General features: G+C 49.5%; 1 protein-coding gene across 1 annotated transcript in view; it reads right to left on the bottom strand.

The window, feature by feature from the left end:
- COL26A1 (collagen type XXVI alpha 1 chain) overlaps window positions 1-6,949 on the bottom strand; it is a 139,855-nt gene that overhangs the window by 96,610 nt on the left and 36,296 nt on the right. The window lies entirely within an intron of this gene.

The following is a 6,949-nucleotide window of genomic DNA, read 5'->3' as shown; positions in this document are numbered from 1 at the left end:
ACCCAACTCCATGTGACATCCCCTCACATACCTGTATGTCGCCAACAGATCCCCTCTGAGTCCAGGCTGAAGAGACCCAGTTCCCTCAGTCTCGCCTCATACCCCATCCCCTGCAAACTGGCCACCAACCTTGTGGCCCTACGCTGCACTGACTCTAACCTGGCTATATCCTTCCTGTAATGAGGGGCCCAAAACTGAGCACAATACTCCAGTTGCGGGCGCACCAGAGTCATGTAGAGTGGTAGTAATACCTCCCTCAATCTAGAAGCCACACTTCTGGCTATGCAGCCAAGGGTGGCGCTCGCCCTCTTGACCACCGCATCTCACTGCTGACTCATGTTCAGCCTGCAGTCAACCAGCACCCCAAGGGCCCTTTCGCAAGTGCTGCTCTCCAGCCACTTGTCACCTAACCTGTACATATGACAGCTATTCCTATGCCCCAAGTGCAAGACCTTGCACTTATCCACATTGAACGCCATCCTGTTGTCTCCTGCCCACTTCCATAGTCTGTCCAGATCCTTTTGGATCTGGAGTACCTGCTCCTCAGTTGTGGCCACTGCTCCAGTTTTAGTGTCTGTGAATTTGATCAGCAGACTGTTCACCCCTTCTTCCATGTCGTTAATGAAAAGATTAAACAGGATCGGCCCCAGGACAGAGGCCTGGGGGACCCCGCTTGTCACTGGCCGCCATCCGATGATTCCCCGCTAATGGTTACCTTCTGCTTTTGGTCAGTCAACCATGCCCTAATCCTTCGGACAGTGCTTTGGTGTATCCCAAAACTCCTCAGTTTCTCCACCAGGACATCATGGGGCATTTTGTCAAAGGTCTTGCTGAAATCCAGGTATACCACATCCACTGCATCCCCTCCATCTAGCCATCTTGAAACCTTGTCATAGAATCCCACAAGGTTTGTCTGGCAGGACCTGTTTTTGCGGAAGCCGTGTTGTGTGGCCGCCAGCCTCCCTTCCCTATCTAGCATTGCTAGATCTCTCGCTATTATGAGCCTTTCCATTGTTTTTCCTACAATGAACGTAAGGCTAACCGGTCTATAATTCCCCATGTCCTTTCTAATACCCTTTTTGAAAATTGGGACCACTGACACCACCCTCCAGTCCTCTGGAACTTCACCTGTTCTCCACGAGGTCTCAAAAATGGAGGCCAGCGGGCGTGAGAGAACCCCTGCCAACTCTCTAAGTACTCTCGGGTGTAACCCGTCAGGGTCTGGTGCCTTTGTAATGTCCAATGCCCTGAGGAGCCCCTCGACTTCAAGGGGGGTGACTCTAATCTGTGCCCCTAAGTCCCCAGCCTCATCAAATCTCCTATGCGGATCTCCCCTGTCCTGCTTTGGGGAGAACACAGAGGCAAAATAGTCATTTAGCATCTGTGCCTGTTCCCTCATATCAGTCACTGGATCTCCTTCCTCCTTATTTAGTGGTCCCACCACTTGTCTCCCCTTCCTCTTCCTATTTACATGCTGAAAGAAGCCCTTTTTGTTGCTCTTGATATTCTTGGCAAGTCTCAGCTTGTAATCAGCCTTAGCCTTGTGGAGAATCCTTCTGCAACGGGCCTCCTCCTCCAGGTATACCCTTTTGTCTATTTCCCCCAGTACCCATTTCCTACAGAGGTTCCTCTTTCATCTAACCCCTTTAACCACCTCCTTTCGTATCCATGGCGGCACTCTCCTCCGCCTCCCCACCTTACTGACTAGAGGTATCGTCAAGGCTTGCGCCTTCAAAACCTCCCCTTTGAGTGCCATCCACCCCTCCTCAACTCGCTTGCCTTCCAGTAACCTATCCCAGGAGACTTTCCCCAGTCTGGCCTTCAGTTGGCCAAAGTTGGCCCTCTTGAAGTCCCGGCTTCAAGTGCTCGACCTGCTGCACGTCCCCAGTCCCCTGATCTCAAAGCAAAGGATGGAGTGATCACTCGCATCCAGAGCTCCCCTAATCTGTACTTCATCTATCAGCTCCTCCCTATTGGTCAAGACCTCTGTGTGGAAAACCCTCCCTCTATAGCGTCTAGGAAGCGACGTGACCTGGCTGTCACTGCCGAGTGAGTCTCCCAACTAATATCCAGGAGATTGAAATCTCCCATAATTACTGTGTCTCTCCCCCAAGATATCCTTAGAATCTGGCCTGTCAGGACATCATGCAGGGTCTCAAGTTGACCTGGAGGGCAATAACATGCCCAAATGTCATCATCATGTATGTTGACTTAAAGTATGCAATTTCATGAGAATTCTGCTCAGGCATGGTTTGAACTCAAAAGGTAGAAAAGGGCAAAGCCTGAAGGCTTTTGATTTGCACGCTGGTCTGGGAAGCGTGGTTGGCTTAAAACACACATTAAGAAAAGCTGTTCTGCGAGTCCACTGCATCTGTGTGACTCAAAAAATGCGGTATAATCAACAGATCAGATACACAGAAATGTTGATGAATTTTGCATTCATTGAGGAGTTTGCCAGCATCTCCAGGCATTGGTGCATGACATCAGAAACATCAGCCAATAGCCAGATCTTCCCACATTCCAGGGCTATTGCCCTGAAAACCAGAAAAGGTTGTGTGTGTAGGATTGCGACAAGCCCTACCAGAATTCATCTCTCCAAGCATTCCTATGTTTCCTCTTGTGCTCAGTTTACTCTCCCAAACTGAGCTGGGCCGAAAAGTCCGCGAATGTTTGCAGGCCCCCAGTGATGTAACCAGCAACCTTATTTATTTATTTAGGATATTTCTAGCCTGTCCATCACTTTCGTCTCTGGACGGCTCACCTTCTTCCTTATCGGGTGCAGCCTCCAAGCAGTGGATTACCAGCCTCCGGCTAGTAGCTGCATGGGTCTCCTTTTCTGGCAAGACCATCGCAACCTGCTATCTTTGGCACCTGTCGTCGAAGGGAGACACTGTTGGCACAGTGCAGGGGATTGATTCCTGGCACGAGGGACTCAGACTCGGGGCCACTGCAAAGGATAGATTCCCACTTCCGAACAATTTATTTATTTATTTAGAAAATTTCTATGCCGCCGCATTTGCCAAAGCCTCGGGGCGGCTCACAAACATAAATAACTTCGTTAAAATAATATAAATTAACAGTATAAATTAAGTCGCCCTGGCCAAAGAATAAAATAAATAAATACTATTAACAGTTAAAACGACATTTGAATAAAAAGGTCTTCGCCTGGCGCTGAAAAACAAATAACGACGGCGCCAGGCAGACCTCTCTGGGGAGCGCATTCCATAGATTGGGCGCCACCGCAGAGAAAGCCCTCCTCTGAGTACTCACCCTCCTAATTTCCTTCACGGAGGGTTCCCGGAGAAGGGCCTCTCCCGCAGATCTCAAGGGGTGGGCGGGCATATATGGACGTAAGCGCTCCTTCAGGTAACCAGGACCCAAGTCGTTTAGGGCTTTATAGGTCATCACCAACACCTTGAATTGGGCCCGGACTTCAATGGGAAGCCAGTGAAGCTGACGGAGGACTGGAGTCATATGAACATAACGCCCGGTCCCCGTCAGCAGCCTGGCAGCTCTATTTTGAACCAGTTGAAGTATCCGGACCGTCTTCAAGGGTAGCTCCACGTAGAGCGCGTTACAGAAGTCAAGTTGGGAAGTCACCAATGCGTGTGTCACTGTCGCCAGGCAGTCATACTCCAGGGAGGGGCGCAGCTGATGGATCAGCTGAAGCTGAAAGAAAGCGCTCCTCACCACCGCTGTCACCTGAGCTTCCAGTGAAAGCTCTGGGTCGAGGAGCACTCCCAAGCTGCGAACCTTGTCCCTCAGAGGGAGTGCAACCCCATTCAGGACAAGATCCAAGTCACCCACCCAGGAGTCCGAGCCACCCACCAGCAGGACCTCCGTCTTGTCTGGATTGAGCTTCAGTTTATTGGCCCTCATCCAGCCTATTACCTTGGCCAGGCACCGGTTCAGCACAGCCACTGCCTCACCTGGATTAGTGGAAAACAAGAGGTAGAGCTGGGTATCATCAGCGTACTGGTGATTCCGCAGCCCACACCTCCTGATGACCTCTCCCAGCGGTTTCATGTAGACGTTAAACAGCAAAGGGGACAAAATGGACCCCTGCAGTACAAATACCTCACGCATCCCGGTCTCTCTGTGTGTTTTAAGGGGTCGCCTCGTAGGCCTGTTTCTAAAGCTAGATGTGACCCCCACTATTCTCACACGCTTGCCTGGACCCACTACGAGCAACTGCGAGGACGTAAAGTATGGATTTCCCCATGTGCACATACATAAATATAAAAAATGAGGGCTTATTTCTCAATGGAGGTAAGCGTGTGGCAGGACTGTACCACTTTATGTTGCCAGGGTCAAAGTGCCAGGTAGACTCACAGAATAGTATGGCCTCTTCCAACTTGATGATGCTCTGATTTTACCCTGCTTTGCTTACGGAAAGTCTCTGGTGTAATCCCAGGTAGAGGTAAGAAAGAATCATGCCTGAAACTCAGAAGAGGTACTTCTCAACGTCAGCAATACTGGGGTGGATGACGAAAGGTCTGTCTGGGGCGGCTCCCGATGCTTCTAACCGCCCATTTGCAACCATTTCTGAAGCTTTCACCCCCCTAAAAGCTTCGCTTTTATTTCTGTGTGACACAGAGTATGCATTATTCCCGCCTACTGCCCTCAGATCTGTGTGTATCCCCAGTCGGGGAGCTCTTGTGTGTGTGTGTGTCTGGCAAGTGGTGCGTTCAGAGCAAGAAACCAGATCTCACTCTGATGTGAAAGGGAAACTCCCGGACTGCTTTTGGAAGCTGTACAGATAAAGGCAGCCCATCTCCCAGGGATCCTGGCTGACCAAAGGCATCTAGGCCCGCTGCGGAAACAGAGCTGGTAGTGTTCAAGAAACCTTTCCCAAGGGGTTCGCTCTTTGCAGGTTTGGAGGTGGGGGATGGCGGGGGCTGCTTGCAGATGCAAATGGTTTTATTTAAGAACAAAAAGCAGAAAAAAGTCTGTTTGGCAGGAAAGGCTTTTAAGGACTTAGTAAAAGAAACACTAAAAAAAAAAAATCATGATTGCAGTAAGGCTGGACAGTCATTTTGAAAAGATTATAAGGTTATACCGAGAGCCAGCGTGGTGCAGTGATTAAAAGTGCAGGATCGGGACTCAGGCGACCTGGGTTCTAGTTCCTGCTCAGCCATGGAGCCTGCTCAGTGACTTTGGGCCAGGCATAGACTCTCAGACCAACCTAACTCACAGGGTTGTTGTTGTGGAGATAAGATTACAAGCAGCAGGAGGAGAATGAAGTAAATCACTCTGAGTTCTTTGTAAAGAAAAAAGGTGGCATATAAATCTAATAAATACTGTCGAGCCTTTTGTTCCTTCCCTGCAGTATTCTGAAGTATCATAAAACTTGCCAACAACAACAATCAGCCTTTATTGTGGGCTCACAGACCCAGCAAATAAAACCGCAAGTCCGGTTTGGCCAGGAAAAGTTTCACCCTTCAAAAACACAAACAGCAAGCAAAATCTCCACGCACGAATACGTGGAGGCGTGAAGGTCCAGGTGACAGCAGAGCTTAGATATCTGTGAAACCGACATACCCAAAGGTTCTGCGTTCACCGTTAGGAATGCCGCAAAAGGCAAGGTCTGCCACTGAATAGAGAGAACTTCGGCACAAGCATGCACTAAACACATCAGCCACATGGTTTCTCCAGACCTCTAATGCTTCGGCAGTTTCATGGGTTTTGCATGTTTTTTCCTGCCTTTCAAAAAGGTTGAACTACATTGCCGAAAGCTCAGTTTCTAGTGAGGGGAGCTTTCAGCTAATATATGCTTGTGTGATTTGCATATTGGTTCCACCCCTTTGTTTGGAGTGCCACCCACCACTGGACCATGGCCCTGGGGAGCCCATGAGATGAAAAAGGTTCAGCATGCCAGGACTATCTATCTATCTATCTATCTATCTATCTATCTATCTATCTATCACCATTCTGTACTGCCCAATGGCCCATGTTCTCTGGCTGGTTTATAGCAATTAAAACCATACAACCCAACATAACAATGCCCTGTGAAAGCTTAAAAGGACAGTATGTATAAAAGTTTTTAAAAATCCAAAGAAAAACCTAGCCGCAGCATGAAAATTCAAAATTCTGTAAGGGTGCACACCCTTGACCTTCCAGTGTAGCTCCCACTGTTCCAACTGTTCAAGCAGCTTCCCCATCAGGGAGGCCCCCAAGCACACATGTGTCCAACAGCACTATCCTGCCCAAGTTCCCCAGCAAACTGGATGCATAGGCACACCGCCTCTAAGTCTTGAGATGGCATGTTGCCACGAGGACTAGTAACTTGGGTTCACACAGCAGCCAACCAGCCATCCACAGAAAACCCACAAGCAGAACCAGAGTGCAACAGCACCCTCACACCCATGTTCCCCAGCCATTGGTACAGAGAGACACCCTGCCTCATTTAAATATAGCCAACACTACCCTTCTCCAGGCACTGGTCCTCTGGTGGCCAACTCTTGGTTCCCCAGTTCAGCTCTGCACTGTGTGAAGTCCCTCTGTGGATCCGTCCTGAATGTCCCACCCATTGGCTACATGGGCTGACCCCACAGGGTGCTTAGGGCTGTACGGGAGGGAGAGAAAAGTCCCTCTGTCCACCTTCTCCACATCACGCATAGTTCTGTACGCTTCTGCTCTGTTCGACTGCCCCTTTTCTAAATGAAACCATCTGACACTGCAGTGCTTCCTGTGGGGAGTTGCGGCAGCCCTGGGGTCATTTTGGTTGCCCTTCTCTGCCTTTTCTCCAGTACTACAATGTCCCTTTTTAGGAACTGCAAGCAGATCTGCACTCACAGATTTGCATTTGTTTGCCATGCAAATACTACTGCTAAGCATTTTTTTTTAATCCCTAAGTGAGAGCATACAGAAGAGCAGAGTGGGAAGGGGCCATGAAGGCCATCCAGTCCAACCTCCTGCTGCTGCAGGACACCAAGTTACACCATCCCAC

This window comes from Varanus komodoensis, unplaced genomic scaffold (assembly GCF_004798865.1).
Source record: "Varanus komodoensis strain SLA01 unplaced genomic scaffold, ASM479886v1 scaffold20_1, whole genome shotgun sequence".
Classification (NCBI taxonomy): domain Eukaryota; kingdom Metazoa; phylum Chordata; class Lepidosauria; order Squamata; family Varanidae; genus Varanus; species Varanus komodoensis.
The sequence above is the reverse complement of the archived record's forward strand: the minus strand, read 5'-3'. Positions and strand labels throughout refer to the sequence as shown.